This window comes from Pseudophryne corroboree, chromosome 6, assembly GCF_028390025.1.
Source record: "Pseudophryne corroboree isolate aPseCor3 chromosome 6, aPseCor3.hap2, whole genome shotgun sequence".
In the NCBI taxonomy this organism is placed as follows: domain Eukaryota; kingdom Metazoa; phylum Chordata; class Amphibia; order Anura; family Myobatrachidae; genus Pseudophryne; species Pseudophryne corroboree.
Window position 1 is genome coordinate 732,257,430 of NC_086449.1, and position 17,840 is coordinate 732,275,269.

Genomic DNA, 17,840 nt, shown 5'->3' on the forward strand with positions numbered 1-17,840 from the left:
GAAAACAAACTATTCATAGAGTACTGTGCAAAAGTTTTAAGCAGGAGTGGAAAAATGCTGCAAAGTAAGAATGATTTCAAATATAGAAATGCTAAGTTTATTTTTTCCAATTAGCAAAATGCAAAAGTGAATGCACATAAGAGAAATCTAAATCCAATCAACATTTGGGGTGACCACCCTTTGCTTTCAAAATAGCATCAAGCCTTCTTGGTACACTTGCACACAGTTTTTAAAGGGACTCAGCAGGAAGGTTGTTTGAAAGATCTTGGAGAACATCTTGTAGGCTTGCTCAAATCTTTCTGTTATTCTGGAGACCAAAATAATTTGCAATCTATGTATTTGACTCAGCCCATGGCTTAAGGTTTGGAGACAGGCTGATGGTACAATCGATCACAAAGTGAAGAGTGAAGGAGAAAACTCTCAGTGAAATGTCAGATAGGATCCCTTGAGTGCCGGGGCCTGTTACAAGTGTACATCTATGCCACCCAGATGGTGTCACGTTCCACGAATACTGGAAATGTAGTTGAACAATCTCTGGAGAGTACAGGTTGCCTAATTAGTATTGCATAAATCATTTTTTCAGTCTGTGTCTTTCTAAATCCACCAATTCACAATTGCCGCAGCCTCCAGCTGGAGAATAATCTGATCTATCTGTAGAAGAAGAGAAGAAAGAGAGGAGCTCCCAGTCTGTCCCTTGTCCTAAGCCGTGGATGCTACCAGCGGCTTCAGCCTCAGGAATCTATGTACTAAGCCTTGGAGAGCGATACAGTGGATGGCGATAAAGCACCAGCCGATCAGTTCTTAACTGTCATGTTATAGCCTGTATTTGAAAAATGACATTTAGGAGCTTGGTTGGTAGTTTATCTCCATCCACTTTAGCTCTTTCTAAGGCTTAGTACATAGGGGTTATTGTACTTGTTTTTATCTATTAATTAACAAGGTGTAAGTGTTAATTAAATCTATTGTTTCTTATTTTGATATCTATGAACATTAAGAATACACAGTCTGCCGGCTCCTGTTCTTTGTCCTGTGCTCTACTTGTTGTTGTAAAGGGTAAGCAGGGTGAGACGTGTACAGGGGCAGGCTCTGACCGTGATGGAGAATGGAGGCGGAGCCGTGAGTGGTGACTCATGTGCTCCGCAAAGGCTTATGGAAGTTGCTGCTGTTCCCCTGTCAGCCATTTTACTTTGGCTTCATTGAGCTTCTATGCATGCGCAGAAGCTGACTCCTAACGCTGAGTTCCAAACAGAGTAAACGACCCGGCTGAGGGGGTGAGTGCAGCCACTGAGGGAATAACAGGTCTGGAGCAGCATCCCAGTGTCCCAATCCATTCCTGCCCTTTATTGTGTTATAGCTGGGCTATTGTTGAGTTGTCCACTTTGGGTGGTATCCATCTACAATGCATGTTGTTGGCTGCAGTGCCAGATTAAGGTCCACATGGACCTGGAGCTGAAATTTATGAAGGGCCTATTTTATGCCACCGCAGAGAATGTAAAAAACGCTGTGGGGTATGACTAGTAATGTGGGGGTGTGGTTGATGTTGTGAGGGGTGTGGCCTGTGCCATAGGGTATGACTAGCACCTACCTTGAAAAACCTCAATCTCCCTCACTTCTTCGCTTATACTGTATCAATAGTGTAATGTGACAATCTACAAATGGACAAAGGAAAACATCTTTTAACATGACCGTAATATGAAAAATATAGTGATGACGTAAATATGAAAGCTCTCAACGAAAGAGGCTACAGGTTGCTTAGTGATGTCATAAATGTAAAATCTTTCTATATGTAAAAAACCTTACCTTTTTAATAATAGCTATACTAAGAAGAGAGACGTATCAGGAATGGTGGATAGATTGTGTGGGGTTGGAGAGAGGGTGTCGCCTGGACAGGTCCGAACAGGGGGAAGACTGACTGGCTACATCTGTACATGCATGCGTCCGAATGTGCGAGGATTGAGACACCCATTGTCACACACATTGTCTCCCCACTGGAAAAAATAAAACAGCAACTACATTGAAAAAGAAATGGGATTAGGTAAAAACCGGAACAGTGAGGACCCTGGAAAGCCGGACCGGACCAGCTTCCTGCAGCATTCTGAAGCTTGTAGTGCTCGTCCCTGTCCAGGGGCTGTCTTGCCTGTGGGGGAGCTGTCACCAGGGAGATGGGGAGAGAAAGATTACAACCTCCCGGTATGATCCAGGGATGGGGTAATAGCCTTAACGGTTCGGACCATACAGGGAGGCTGTAATCTCTCCATCACCGCCTCCCTCTCCCTCACAGGCACCCTCCTGAACATAACACCACCCGGATGAGGACAAGTACTACAAGCTCCAGAATGGGAGCAGGTCCTGTCCGGGGTTCCAGGGTCTGGACCTTTCCTGTTTTTACCCAATCCCTAAAATTTTTACAGGAAATAACACTGTCCCCACTACAGGAATAAAACAAACCTATTGGCCACTACAGGTAACATAAGACACACTGAACCCCAAGGGGGGGGGGGGGGGGGATTGGGGATTTGGGTGGACTAAACTTAATAGCTGCAATAGGAAAAAAAACATTGGCCCTACACTCCCTACCCCGGCACCCTATCACACTCACACATTCCCTCCCACTGCAACCTGTCACACTCACTCATCCCCTCCCCCTGCACCTTATCACACTCACATACCTCCCAACTGTCCCGATTTTCGCGGGACAGTCCCGTTTTTTGGGTACTGTCCCGCTGTCCCACCCGCGGGCCGCAGTGTCCCGCGGTGGGGGGGGGGGGGTCAGTTGGGAGGCTCTGTCAATCGCTGCTCTGCTTAGCAGAGCAGCGGTGAATAGACGCTGTGCGCATGCGCACAGCATCTATTCAGTGGAGTCAGAGGGAGAGGGAGCATGCCAGCGGCTCACAGAGCGCTGGGCATGGCCCCTCAGTGACGAAAACGGGGCGTGGCTCGTGATCGCGGGTCCTCCCGAAAAGCCACACCCCCTTTTCATATGTCACACCCCCTTTTCGGGAGCGCGAGTGTCCCGTTTCACAAAGAAACAAAGTTGGGAGGTTTGCACTCACACATTCCCTCCCCCCTGCTCCCTATCACACTCACACATTCCCTCCCCCGCACCCTATCACACTCACACATTCCCTCCCCCGCACCTTATCACACTCACACATTCCCTCCCCCGCACCCTATCACACTCACACATTCCCTCCCCTGCATGCTATCACACTCACACATTCCCTCCCCCTGCACCTTATCACACTCACACATTCTCTCCCCCTGCTCCCTATCACACTCACACATTCCCTCCCCTGCATGCTATCACACTCACACATTCCCTCCCCCTGCATGCTATCACACTCACACATTCCGTCCCCCTGCACCCTATCACACTCACACATCCCACCCCCCCTGCACCTTATCACACTCACACATTCCCTCCCCCTGCTCCCTATCACACTCACACATTCCCTCCCCTGCATGCTATCACACTCACACATTCCCTCCCCCTGCACCCTATCACACTCACACATTCCCTCCCACTGCACCCTATCACGCTCACATATTCCCTCCCCCTCCACCCTATCGCACTCACTCATTCCCTCCCCCTGCTCCCTATCACACTCACACATTCCCTCCCCCTGCTCCCTATCACAGTCACACATTCCCTCCCCTGCACCCTATCACACTCACACATTCCCTCCCACTGCACCCTATCACGCTCACATATTCCCTCCCCCTCCACCCTATCACACTCACACATTCCCTCCCCCTGCACCCTATCACACTCACACATTCCCTCCCACTGCACCCTATCACGCTCACATATTCCCTCCCCCTCCACCCTATCGCACTCACACATTACCTCCCACTGCACCCTATCACGCTCATATTCCCTCCCCCGCCACCCTATCACACTCACACATTCCCTCCCCTGCACCCTATCACACTTATACGTTCCCTCCCCCTGCACCCTATCACACTCACACATTCCCTCCCCCTGCACCCTATCACACTCACATATTCCCTCCCCCTGCACCCTATCACACTCGCACATTCCCTCCCACTGCACCCTATCACACTCAAACATTCCCTCCCACTGCACCCTATCACACTCACACACTCCCTCCCCCCACGGTCTGCATACTATCACACTGACACACTCCTTCCCCCTGCGGCCTGCACACTATCACACTTGTACACTCCCTCCCTCTGCGGCCTGTGCTCTATCACACTTACACACTCCCTCCCCCCGCAGCCTGCGCTCTATCACAATAATGCACTCCCTCCCCCCGCGGCCTGCGCTCTTTCACACTGATGCACTCCCTCTCACCGCGGCCTGCGATCTATCACACTGATGCAGTCTCTCCCCCAGCGGCCTGCGCTTTATCACACTGATGCACTCCCTCCCCCGGCGGCCTGCGCTCTATCACACTGACGTACTCCCTCCTCTGTGGCCTGCGCTCTATTACACCGAAGCACTCCCTCCCCCTGCAGCCTGCGCTCTATCTCATTGACACACTTCCTCACCCTTGTGCTATATTTAACCCTACTCCCTGCAGAGGTTCACAATCAAGACAAACACACACATATAGTTAACATGGAAGTAACTTTACACACACACACACACACACACACACACACACACACACACACACACACACACACACACACACACAGTGTCCTCATTCACTCTTACCTTACACACTATAGCAGAGTGCAGTCTCACAGGCTGGACCAGCCCTGGATGTGCAGCAGCTGCTCCTCTCCCCCTCTCACAGCATGTAGCAGCAGCCTGCCCCGAGTCCCCTGTAGCTCCACCCCCAAGTCTTGTGTAACTCCGCCCCTGAGTCATGTGTAGCTCCGCCACCAGTCCCCCCTGATTCCCGTGTAGCCCCGAGTCCGGCTGTGACTGTATCCCCTGCGGCCCTGCCAGAGCGGTTTCCTTAAGTGTGGGCATGGCTGTCTGCTGGCATTTTGAGTCGGGCAGAAATTGACCAATAGTGTATAGGCCCATCTGTAGTACTACAATCTATAAATCTACGGCATCTGGGACTCCAGGTCGACACCAAAAAGGTCGACACATTTTAGGTAGACCCCAACTGGTCGACACACCTTAGGTCAACATGGGCAAAAGGCCGACATGAACAAGGTCGACATGGAAAAAGGTCGACATGAGATTTTAGGTTTTTTTGGTGTCGTTTTCTTCGTAGAGTGACCGGGAACCCCAATTAGTGCACCGCTTCGCTCGCCATGCTTCTGTTCCATTCGTAGTCCACTTGGATCGTTAAGTATGAAAAGGTTCAAAAAAATAAAATAATCGTGAAAATATCATGTCAACCTTTTTCCATGTCGACCTTTTGTCCACGTTTGACCTAAGGTGTGTCGACCTTTTTGTTGTCGACCTGGAGTCCGGATACCAAATCTACGCTGCTGGCAGGAGGGGGCGGTGAGTTAAGGTCCATACACACTTAACGATATAATGAGCGACGTCGCTCATTTTCCCCCTCCTTGAGCGACGTCGCTCATTTTATCGTTAAGTGTGTATGCCGCCAGCGACGACCGATGCGCGGCCACGCGGGTCGGCAACTATCGTCGCTGTCGGTAGGGCATGCATGAAGGATGTGGACTGTCGTCCACGACCTTCATGCAGGGCTGGCGGGGGCGTGACGTCACTGAGCGATATGAGCTGTCATATCGGTCAGTGCGTACAGGCGGCCGCCGACCGGAAACGTCACAGAGCGACATCGTCTAATGTGTATGGGCCTTTAGAGTAGACTGTTCCTGGCCAGCTGCTGTAGCAGGGAAAGAAATTCCCTGGCTGCAGCAGCAGCAAAGCAGATCCTGTGGGCCTATTTTTAAGGGGCCTTGAGCTACAGCTCCACGCGCCCCATTGTTAATCCGGCCCTGGTTGGCTGATATTGTGCATTGTGGATTGTGCTGATTCTGGCCATGTTTTCTCTGCCATCTATTACTTTCGATTACATATAGATTTCATTAAGTAAATAGCGAACAGTTTTTCTGCCAAATGTTTGTGTCTTTATTTTTTATTATTATTATTACATACCTCCCAACTTTGCTTCTTTGGGGACCGGGACGCTCCCGAAAAGGGGGCGTGGCCAATGAAAAGGGGGCGTGGCTTCGCGGGAGGACCCGCGATCGCGAGCCACGCCTCCGTTTTCGTCACTGAGGGGGCATGCCCAGCGCTCTGTGAGCCGCTGGCATGCTCCCTCTCCCTCTGTCTCCAGTGAATAGACGCTGTGCGCATGTGCACAGCGTCTATTCACCGCTGCTAAGCAGAGCAGCGATTGACAGAGCCTCCCAACTGCCCCCCCCCCCCCCCCCCCCCCCCGGGGGACACTGTGGCCCGCGGGTGGGACAGCCGGACAGTCCCCAAAAAACGGGACTGTCCCGCGAAAATCGGGACAGTTGGGAGGTATGTTATTATTATAGTTGTTAAGTGGTTTGCACACATGACACACCTCATCCGATAGAAGGTTTATAAAACAAACACCCGCTTTGCTTTCAGTCTTCAGAGAGAAGCAACGAGAGGTTACCTACAAAACAAAAGAGAAGAGAAGACTATCAGGCTGAGATCACAGAGGGGGGGACAGACCCATGTGACGGGAGTAATCTGCACAGCTAATCTCAGCAATGAGAACATTTGATCTTTAGATGTAATGGGCCCTACACACTGTGCGATAATACTGAAAGATATGAACGATCTCGTTCATTAACCATACCTCCCAACTTTTGTCCTGTCGATAGCGGGACTCTTCGCGTGGCGATCTGAAAAGGGGGCGTGGTCTCGACTGTAGTGGGCGTGGCCTCGCTTGAGTGGGCGTGGCCTAGTCAAATGGTCTGTTTTTTTTCCTTTTGGGGGCGTGCCCAGCGCTCTCACAGCAGCTGGGTAGCCTCCGCTCCCATCCTAGCTCTGAATACATGCCGTGCCCGTGCGCACAGCATGTATTCAGTGATCACCGGCTGCTTTGCAGAGCAGAGCAGCGGGTGATCAAAGCCTCCCCTAACTGCCCCCCCACCCACGGGACACTGCTGCCCGCGGGTGGGACAGCGGGACAGGGTCCGAATAGCGGGACTGTCCCGCTGAAAGCGGGACAGTTGGGAGGTATGCATTAACCACTTAACTGACGATTTATTTAGCCGAAAACCACTCCGAAATTGTCGTTTTTCTCTAACGTCCTAGAGGATGCTGGGGTCCACATTAGTACCATGCGAGTATAGATGGGTCCACCAGGAGCCATTGGCACTTTAAGAGTTTAAGAGTGTGGGCTGGCTCCTCCCTCTATGCTCCTCCTACCAGACTCAGTTTAGAAATTGTGCCCGGAGGAGACGGTCACAGCTAGGGGAGCTCTCCTGAGCTTTCCTGGAAAAAGTTTAGTTTAGAGTTTTTTATTTTACAGGGAGGCTGCTGGCAACAGCCTCCCTGCAGCGTGGGACTAAGGGGGGGAGCAGTGTCCGCCCTGCGGGGTCTGAGCCACTGACTCCGCTGACTGGACACTGAGCTCCAGAGGGGCTGATCGGTCTCTGCCGCAGGGGCACCGCTCACCCCAGCAGCATGCCGCCGACCCCTTACAGAGCTGAAAGATGTGGTGAGTTAGTCATCGACCCCCCTAGCAAGCGTGGGGCCGGTGTGAAGATGGCGGCAACAGGGGTGGGAGTGCGGTATTAACCGCGCTCCCGGATGGTAACCAGAGGCACACTGTGGCGCTGTGAGGGGCGCCCTGGGCCAGCGCTTACCCCTCACACTTGGTCAGCAAGCCTGTTGGGCCCCAGGGATCCAGCCAGCACAATTCCTCAGACCAAAATGTAAACACAGTTGAGTGGGAAGACAGCACCGGGAAGGGGGTGGAGCTTCTCCTCAGAGCGGACCTGCTGCATTACAGCGCCATTTTCCTCCATGCTGCAAGCAGAAGGAAGATCCTCATCCACTCCACAGCAGCTCCAGTTACTTTACCGGTACCAGCGGGTTGTAGAAGGGGGGGGGGGGGGGGGGAAGCTGAATACTTGACTGTGTGTCCTATTAAGGAGCACAAGTCAGCGCTGGTAAGGTGTCTCTTAGTATAGAAAGCGCTGGAGTGGGTTGGCTCCAATCTCTGTCTCTCTCTTGCCATTCTTGGGGGAGGAATCTCTGTCCTACCCCATCCTGTGTGTGTGTGGTGGTTTGGTGGTCACTAGCAGCGATGTCCAGGGATACAGTGTCTTATGCTGCTGAGGATTTATCTTCCCAGGATGATCCCATTCCATGCAATCAGGTTAGCACTGGTTTAGCACAGATTCCGGCAAGAGAACCAGAGTGGTTTTCCTCTATCAGGACTTGGATTTCCCAGATTTCTGACAGGGTTACTAGTAATGAGTCGGCAACCCAGGTCTTACAGTCCTCTATGGCTGTGTGGTCCTTGTCAGGTACCTCGGGTCACCCCGCTATATATCCCCACAAACGTGCGCTTGTGGAGATAACACAAGACGACACGGATACCGATTCTGACACTACAGATGGTGAAGGGGGATGTGTTGCGGGGGTCCACATCTCTTGCAAGGGGGGTGCAATTGTTGATAGAGGCGATCAGCGATGTGTTAAATGTTAATGATACCACACCTGAGCAGGTTGAGGAGGCTTTCTTCACTGAAAACAAGAAAGCTTCGCTAACCCTCCCTGCGTCAAAAGAGCTGAATGCTATATTTGAAAAGGCCTGGGTGAAACCTGAAAAGAAGTTTCAGATCCCTAAAAGGGTTCTGGTAGCTTTTCCTTTCCCTGAGGAGGACAGGAAAAAGTGGGAAAACCCACCAATCAGTGATGCTTCTGTATCTAGACTCTCAAAGAAGGTGGTTTTGCCGGTACCGGGATCTACCGCCTTAAAGGAGCCGGCAGATAGATAAATTGATAATACTCTGAAGTCAGTGTACATTGCTTCAGGGGCCATCTTACGTCCCACTATTACTAGTGCATGGATTGCTAAGGCTGTAGTGAAGTGGTCGGCTGCCTCGATGGAGGATTTGGATACGATGGATAGAGATGACGTTGCATTGTATTTACGTAACATTCATGATTCTGCAGGTTTCATGGTGGAATCTGTGAAAGACCTGGGTTCCATAGCTGCGGAAATTTCTTCCATGTCTGTTTCTGCTCGTCGGGGACTGTGGCTCCGCCAGCGGTCGGCCGACGCGGAATCCAGAAAGAGTGTGGAGTTGCTGCCCTATACAGGTCAAGCTCTCTTTGGGGAAGCCCTAGACGAGTGGATATCTACCGCTACTGCGGGTAAGTCTCCGTATCTTCCCTCAGCAGCTCCTGCTCCGAAGAGGTCCTTCTCCTCAGCTTCGCAGCAGTCCTTTCGGCCCAACAAGACCAGAAAGGCCAAGTCGTCCGGTTCCTTCTTCAGGAGAGGTAAGGTTAAGTCCAAGAAGCCTGCCGCTTCGAGTACCCCTAAGTCCTCTGCATGACGGTGGATGGGACGGCCCGGAGGTGGGGCCCGTCATGTCTAGGTCTTCTCCGGCCTGGATCCCTGGGTGGTGGGTATTGTCTCTCAGGGATACAGGCTGAAATTTCAAAGTCTCCCTCCTCATCAGTTTTTCAAGTCGGGCTTGCCAACTCTGTTGGAGGACAGCACAGTTCTACAGGAGGCTGTTCATCGGCTGGTAGAGGCACAGGTCATTGTGCCAGTACCGCCGCACATGATGGCGAAGGGTTGATATTCGAACCTTTTCGTGGTACCGAAACCGGATGGTTCGGTCAGGCCCATCCTGAACCTAAAATCATTGAACCCCTTTCTAAAGGAGTTCAAGTTCAAGATGAAGTCTCTCAGGGCGGTGAGATCAGGTCTGGAAGAGGGGGAATTCCTGGTATATTTGTATAACAAGGATGCGTACCTTCACGTTCCGATCTGGCGGCCGCATCAGGCTTATCTCCACTTTGCATTGCTGGACTGTCAATTTCAGTTCCAAGCCCTGCCGTTCGGCCTCTCGACAACGCCAAGGGTGTTTACCAAGGTGATGGCGGAAATGATGATGCTGCTCCGCAAACGGGGGGTGAACATCATTCCTTTTATGGATGATCTGCTGATAAAAGCGTCATCCAGGGAACACCTGCTGCAGTTCATTGCTCTCACAACACGGCTGCTTCAGAGTCATGGGTGGATTCTGAACTTTCCAAAGTCGCATTTGGAACCAACATCAAAACATTACCATCGTATTTGGAAGAAATATGTTTCTTGGTGTGAGTCCAAGAAGTTTGCTGTGGCGGAATTTCATCTAGGACGTTTCCTACTTGTGTGGATATGGGGCTGAAGTTGGGATCTGTGAAGGTCCAGCTTTCAGCCCTGTCCATTTTCTTTCAGAAACAATTGGCTGCCCTCCCTGAGGTTCAGACCTTTCTGAAGGGAGTTCTCCATATCCAACCTCCCTTTGTGCCGCCTACGGCGCCTTGGGACCTTAACGTGGTATTGCGGTTTCTCCAGTCGGATTGGTTTGCACCTCTACAGGAGGTGGAGCTCAAGTTTCTTACGTGGAAAGCGGTCACTTTGTTGGCTTTAGCTTCAGCCAGGCGTGTCTCCGAGCTGGGGGCTTTGTCATGCTAAAGCCCTTACTTGATCTTCCATGAGGATAGGGCTGAGCTCCGGACTCGTCCGCAGTTCTTCCAAAGGTTGTTTCAGCATTTCATATCAACCAACCTATTGTGGTGCCAGTGGCTACTGACTCCTCAATTACTTCAAAGTCCTTGGATGTCGCGAGGGCTCTAAAGATTTATGTGAAGAGAACATCTCGTCACAGGAAGTCAGACTCTCTATTTGTCCTGTACGATCCCCCAAAAATTGGGTGTCCTGCTACTAAGAAGTCTATTTCTCGCTGGATTAGGTTCACTATCCAGCACGCCTATTCTACGGCGGGACTACTGTGTCCTAATTCGGTTAAGGCCCACTCTACTCGTAAGGTGGGGTCTTCCTGGGCGGCTGCCCGGGGTGTCTCCGCAACGCAGCTTTGCCGAGCGGCAACTTGGTCGGGGGTCGAACACGTTTGCAAGGTTCTACAAGTTCGATACTTTGGCCTCTGATGATCTGAAGTTCAGTCAATCAGTTCTGCAGGAGTCTCCGCGATCTCCCTCCTGTTCTGGGAGCTTTGGTACATTCCCATGGTACTAATGTGGACCCCAGCATCCTCTAGGGTGTTAGAGAAAATAGGATTTTGGTACCTACCGGTTAATCCTTTTCTCGTAGTCCGTAGAGGATGCTGGGCGCCCGCCCAGCGCTTCGTTTTCCTGCATATGTTATTTGGTTCAGTACCACTTAGTTTAGTTGCGTACTGCATAGTTACTGGGTAAGTAATGTTTCAGCCGTTTGCTGATTAGTTCAAGCTAGTTGTCTTGACGTGCCTGTATGTGTGAGCTGGTATAAATCTCACCACTATCTGTGTTAAATCCTTCTCTCGAAGTATGTCGTCTCCTCGGGCACAGTTTCAAGACTGAGTCTGGTAGGAGGGGCATAGAGGTAGGAGCCAGCCCACACTCATAAACTCTTAAAGTGCCAATGGCTCCTGCTGGACCAGTCTATACGCCCATGGTACTAATGTGGACCCCAGCATCCTCTACGGACTACGAGAAAAAGATTTACCGGTAGGTACCAAAATCCTATTTTTTTTATTAGTGAATTAGGTGAAGAACATCAATTTAACCCTATCCCAATGATTTTAGTTAAAAAAATATATATATATACACATACATTTTGTAAATATTTTTTTCCCAAACATCGAAACATTTTGATTCATTTTGAAAGCCAAGACAGCGGAGGAAAGTTTATCTTCACTCCCCCGTCACTGTCCCCCCACCGCCGTTTCGCCCGTCGGCCGTATCCACCATCGGGCAGCTTGGCGGTGGATCGCGCTGTGTGTAGGGCCCATAAGCCTGGATAGCTTTCCATCGTCACTAAGCTGCACTCAGCAACCCCTCACCAACTTGGAACCAGGGGTGTATGGTGTATCTAGGGGTCGGAGCGGCCCTGGCAAAGTAAGGGACTGGCAGCCCCCCATATTTAAAATGAGGAAGGCCAAAAATATGAGTGTGGCCACACAATAGTACCCACAATTCAAATTACACCACGTAGTGCCCCTTACTCACATTACACTGCACAGTAGTGTCCGTCATTCACGTTACGCCACACAGTAGTACCCCTTATACACATTACTTCACACAGTTGTACCCCTTATACAGGATATGCCACACAGTAGTACCCCTTATATACGTTATGCCACACAGTTGTACCTCTTATACATGTTACGTCACATGTGTGTGTATGTGTGTGTGTATATATATATATATATATATATATATATATATATACATACATACACACACACACCGTACTGGCTGTGGGGGTTAGGTGGGGGGGGGGGGCAGTGGCTTGGGGGACGTTGGCCGATTGGGGAGGGAGGGGGGATACACTAGACTAACAGGGTGAGAGACATTGGGAAGGTGGAGGGGAGACACTGGGATAGGTGAGGGTTGGTTAGATAGGGAGGCACTGGGCTGGTACAGGGGATGGTAGCACTGACCTGGGGTTGCTTGCCTGGCCCACTCACTGCAGCACTGCTATAAATGTCCTGAGTGCGAGTGGTCACTCAGCCCAGTAGTAGGTATTGTTTTCGGTGAAAGACACAAATAGTGGAGGGGAATGTAGTTGCTTTTTTGGCGGTTGGGATCCCGGCGGTCAGGATACCGATGCCGGAATCCCGACCGCTTATAATGTTGGCAGCCGGAATGCCGCCACACAAGGGCTATTTCCACATGTGGGAGTCCTTGACACCCATATAGTGGGAACAGAACCTGTGGCGAGCGCAGCAACCCCACAAGGGGCTCCTTTGCGCTTGCCCCGTGGTCAGGATGCTGGCCTCCTGTATACCAACCGTTGGCATTACAACCCTAACCCTAGTGGAGGTGTGTATTACACCATACTGACCCTGGCACACAGCAGGTGGGGCCCCGGGGTTGTGTTTGTGTATATAGGTGTCCCCACAGGTGTGTGTGCAGGTGTGGCCCTCCTGTCTCCCAGGTGTGAGTATGTATGTGTGTTTGTAGGTGTGGGGCACCCAATTGTATGTGTGTGTGTGTGTGTGTGTGTATTTGCAAGTGTGGTCCCCAATACCCGATGTATGTAAAGGTGTGGCCTCCAGATGTGTGTGTTCAGGTGTGGACCCCCAACCCACCTGTCTATCTGCTGGTGTGGCCCCCCCAGGTGTGTAGTGTGCACATTCAGGTTGGTGCTTGCCTTGGTGAAGTAGAGCAGCCACAGCTCGTTCAGCTGCTACTTGGAAGCCGCCATGACGGGGAAGTGCTGCACTGCTATGGATGGTACCAGGAAAGGAGGTGCACTGCACGAGTAGTGCCGGTAAGGATAGTGCTGACCCCCTTCCCTCTCCGTCTGCTGTACTGGGTCTGATGTCACCGTTGCCTGTACTGCACCCAGTGCTGTGCTATGAAGACACAGGTAGGGAGAGGAGCACTGTACTGCAGCAGCGTGACTGACTTGGTGTAAGGGAAGCGGTGGGTCCAGGGCCCCTGTGATAGCCCCATAGCAACTGCATCCCCTGCACCTATGGTAGTTATACCACTGCTTACATAGACTAAGCAGTTACCTGTTCGTACCGGAGACATGCAGCACAGCAGTCACTCTGTGTAATTAGCGCAATATCTGGCACCGCACTTCAGTGAAGCAGCTCTAAGTAAAACTACAGCTCCCATCAGCCCTTGCTGCCAGGAGCTCCCGGCAGCAAGGTCTGCTGGGAGGGGATCTGAATGGAGCCCATCCCTGCCATGTGTAAGAAGTTCTACATTTTTGGGAGGTACCTGCAAATATTAAGGGTCCCTCAAATGTTAGAAGAAAGTACTGCAGCAGATATCTCAATATCTGCGGCATTCCCTGAATTTCCGGCAGCAGCCACAGCCGGTATCTGGATTATAGATAGTGTCTATGTGTCACGGCTGAGGTTATTGTGAAGCCGGACTAGTACTGGACACTGGGTTTGGTCTTGAGCGCAGTGAGCAGAATCGGGCTGACTTAGTGAACGATCCACTCATCCAGACGTGGCAGTCAGGCAGTGTACTCTATGAGGGAAGATGACCAGCTATGGGTACTGGAACACTGGTGGTGGATGCCACCAGTGCAATGGGTAGCTGGGTTGTCGCCTAATGGAGAGTCACGTGAGAACTGGTAAATTGACGGAATGCTGGGAGGGTCAGCAATGCAGGAAAGTCACAGATCACTGGCTGGAACCAGTGTGATGGCTGTCGATGAGGCTGAGGACAACAGCAGTACTTGAAGATGAAGCTGAGGATGTCAGTGATACTTGAACACGAAGCCGAGGACATCGGCAAAGCTTGTAGCAGAAGCGGAGGACGTCAGCAATACTTGTAACCGAAGCTGAGGATGTCAGCAACACAGGTTTCCAGAAGCTGGGATGCTGAGGTAGCGCAATGGGGATTCCGTATGCTGTGCAGTGCAGAGTCGGCACTGCTGGTTTCCCAGTAGCTGTGATGCAGTGGTTCTGCACAATGGATACTGCAGTGTTGTAGACAGCAGTGGTAGGTTTTCCGGTACTATGGAGCGCTACCTTTCTCAACGGAGAACTGGAAGCTGGCAAGAACTAGCAAAGTCTCTAAGGCCACTAGGGATAGGACTGTCCATCTGGTTTACTGGAGGAATTCCAGTGAGTCTGGAGATGCCAGGATGTAGTGGCAGCGAAAGCCCTTTAAATCATCCAGGGAGTCAGGAAGTGCATGAGACAACAATTGCAAATGCCACTGGGGATATAGGATAGTCCTTCTGGTTCACTGGAGGACTTCCAGTGAATCTGGATCTGCCGGGATATAGTGGCAGCAATGGCCCTTTAAATCATCCAGGGAGTCAGGCAGTGCGGGGAATGGTAACTTGCACAGAATCTATTACCAGCAGGAGATTCTGAAGCTCACTCCAGACTGAGAGACACCAAAGCACTGACAGCTTGCTAGTGCTTGAGACCTGGAACTTATACCCAGTGCTTACAGCTGAGTGGATAAGCGGCTCACATGATGCGGAAATGAATCCGGATTGGACCCTAGAAGGTTAGCTGACCTGGAACTGTCATGGCTACGTCCATAGTTGGTTTTGCAGGGAACTCCAGCGTGGTGTGTGCATAGACAGGCAATAATGGCCACGGGTCCTGAGAGCACAGGGAGGTATATCTGGTAACCACTGGACTTGTGGATGCTGGCACGGAAGTATAGAACTGCATGAGAATCCTCAATGATTGCTATGCAGGCACACCATGCAGAGACTTACTGAGTTCAGAATTCACACAGAAGAGTAATCACTACAGCTGCACTCGTTAGCAGAGAGTGAGCTCAGCACACAGAGAACTCATGATACTGGTAACATACCTCCCAACATGACCGTGTCCAGGAGGGACAGAATGTTCTGCTTCTGGACTTCACTCTTAATTTATGATTGCCATCACCTGTGCTGAAACACCTTTCTTATCCAGTAACCTGTTCAACACAGGTGCTGGTAATCATACATGATGAGAAAAGTCCAGAAGCAGAGCACTGTGTCCCTCCTGGAGAGGGTCATGTTGGGAGGTATGTGGTAAGCTGTTTATCCCGGCCAGCAGAAAACATGCAGGTTACAGGACAGATGCATACCTCCCAACATGACCCTCTCCAGGAGGGACCGAATGCTCTGTTTCTGGGCTTAGCTCTTATTTATGATTGCCATCACCTGTGCTGAAAAACCTTTCTTATACATTAACCTGTTCAACACAGGTGCAGACAATCATAAATTAAGAGGGAAGTCCAGAAACAGAGCATTCTATCCCTCCTGGAGAGGGTCATGTTGGGAGGTATGCAGATGACAGAGGTAAGTCACCAAATGATATGATTTTAGTCAGGATTGTTACACTATGCTGACAGTCAGTAGGTCAACACCAAATGGCCGACAGATGAAATGTCGACAGTGCTTGAGGTTGACAGGTTAAAAATGTAGTCATGACACTGGTCAACAAACAAATGGTCGACACATTTTTTGGGGAGGTTTTCACGTTTTCCCAACATTTGCTTGATTTACTATCCATGTGGACATCTATTGGGAATAGTAACGCGTGGCCAGTGAAACGGAGCGAGCTGCCTTGCATGAAGCGCAAGCCTGCGAGGGTACACTTTCCTACTGAAGATCTGCTGCAAACATTAGATGAAGAGGCCCCTATGTCTCCAACATGTAAATTATTTCCCCTGCTGATTCTATTACCATAGGTAATGATCAACTGAGAGCATACTTGTCAAGGGATGGCCAGCAAGCCTAGGAGGTTCTATTGCACAGGACAGGTGCCATTTCAAGGCCTGATTGGCCGTGTGCCTCCTGGTGGGTGCTACCCAGTGTCAGATATAGAGAAGGACATGTTGCAGCAAATTTAGCAAGTCTCAGATGTCATACTAGGTCAGGCCTGGCCAACCTGTGGCTCGCCCGCTATTTTGAAACTACATATCCCAGCATGCCATGCCACACTTTTAGTATTTCCTAAAAGCAAAACTGTGGCAGTGGATGCTGGGATGTGTAGTTTCACAAAAGCTGAAGAGCCACAGGTTGGCCAGCTCTGTACTAGGTGAACAAGCAGCTGCATCCAAAGCCAATCAGCAGGCAAACATTCAGAATAAAGGCACGTACACACTGGCCGATATATCGCGGGTCCGTCGGGCAGTGTGTACGGACGATACGTCTGTGAACTCCGTCGTTCACAGACGTATCGCGTCGGCCCCGCAACACAACCGAAGGCCAATATATCTACCGATATATTGGTGCGTCGCTGTGTGTGTGCGGCGGTCGGGCGACCGCCCGTACACATGCTGCGGCGGCCGGCGGTGATTGACAGCTGAACTGGGCAGGCGTGTGTACATGCCCGCCTAGTTCATGACGTCAGTCCCCGACGGATCGGGCAGTGTGTATGCTCAACACACTGCCCGATCCGTCCATAGATATACCTGCAGATCAAATGATCTGCAGATATATCTACTAGTGTGTACCCACCTTAAGTTTAGTGCTTTGAGAATCTTCTGTAGCCATGCCCACTGAAGGCTGCACTCCGATTGGTAGTAATGCCCTGCTCTGTGCGACACCCTTCCCACCAGGCATCAGATACTCCACACAGGAGCAGGTTGAAAGACAATTTCTTACCTCACCAGTTACTAGTGGTTGTGGAGGATGACAAACACTGCAGCTGCAGAATAAACTCCAGACCTGTGCCTCGGCATTGTAGCTGATCTTGGAGTATCCCTGTGTCGGCAAAGTTACATGAGAGCAGTCAGTTAAGGAACTCTCCAGTGTAGGGGCGGTCAGTTACCCCTGTGTAGGGGCGGATTGGCCATAGGGCTCATCAGGAAGAGTCCTGGTAGGCCGACGTGTCTGTGGGGCCTGTTTTGTGTGTTGTCATGTGGCATGACAAGCAGCCCACCACACTCCGTACACCGCATTGTCCCTATTCATTCTGTTATTCCATCTCTGCAGTACAGGGCCACTTTTAGTTCACAGTCTGCCCCTGGATTGCAGCAACAGATGCAAGAAAGGCTGCAATTGTGTACAATCAGGCCCTATGAGGAGGGATACCATCCCTCAACAGACTCCATCCCTTCATCAGACCACAACCCCATTAAGGCTGCTTCCATAAATTTCCCAGGCTGGTTTTCAATCTCAATCCGTCCCTGCCTCTATGACTGGCAAATGTTGAAATTATTACTCAGGTGGCAAAAGGGGCATATGCCCAGCAAAATAGGGGCAAGTGGAAGAATCTGAAATAAAAGTAGCATTTGAAGGAGTCTGGAGGAATTAAAG

General features: G+C 50.9%; 1 long non-coding RNA gene across 1 annotated transcript; it reads right to left on the reverse strand.

Moving 5' to 3' along the window:
- Positions 1–207: 207 nt before the first annotated feature.
- LOC134935634 (uncharacterized) lies at positions 208–1,984 on the reverse strand. Its single transcript, XR_010180298.1, has 3 exons — positions 1,801–1,984; positions 1,586–1,649; positions 208–651 (listed from the first exon to the last, which is right to left on the reverse strand). It is a non-coding gene; the product is annotated as an uncharacterized LOC134935634 (long non-coding RNA).
- Positions 1,985–17,840: the final 15,856 nt, after the last annotated feature.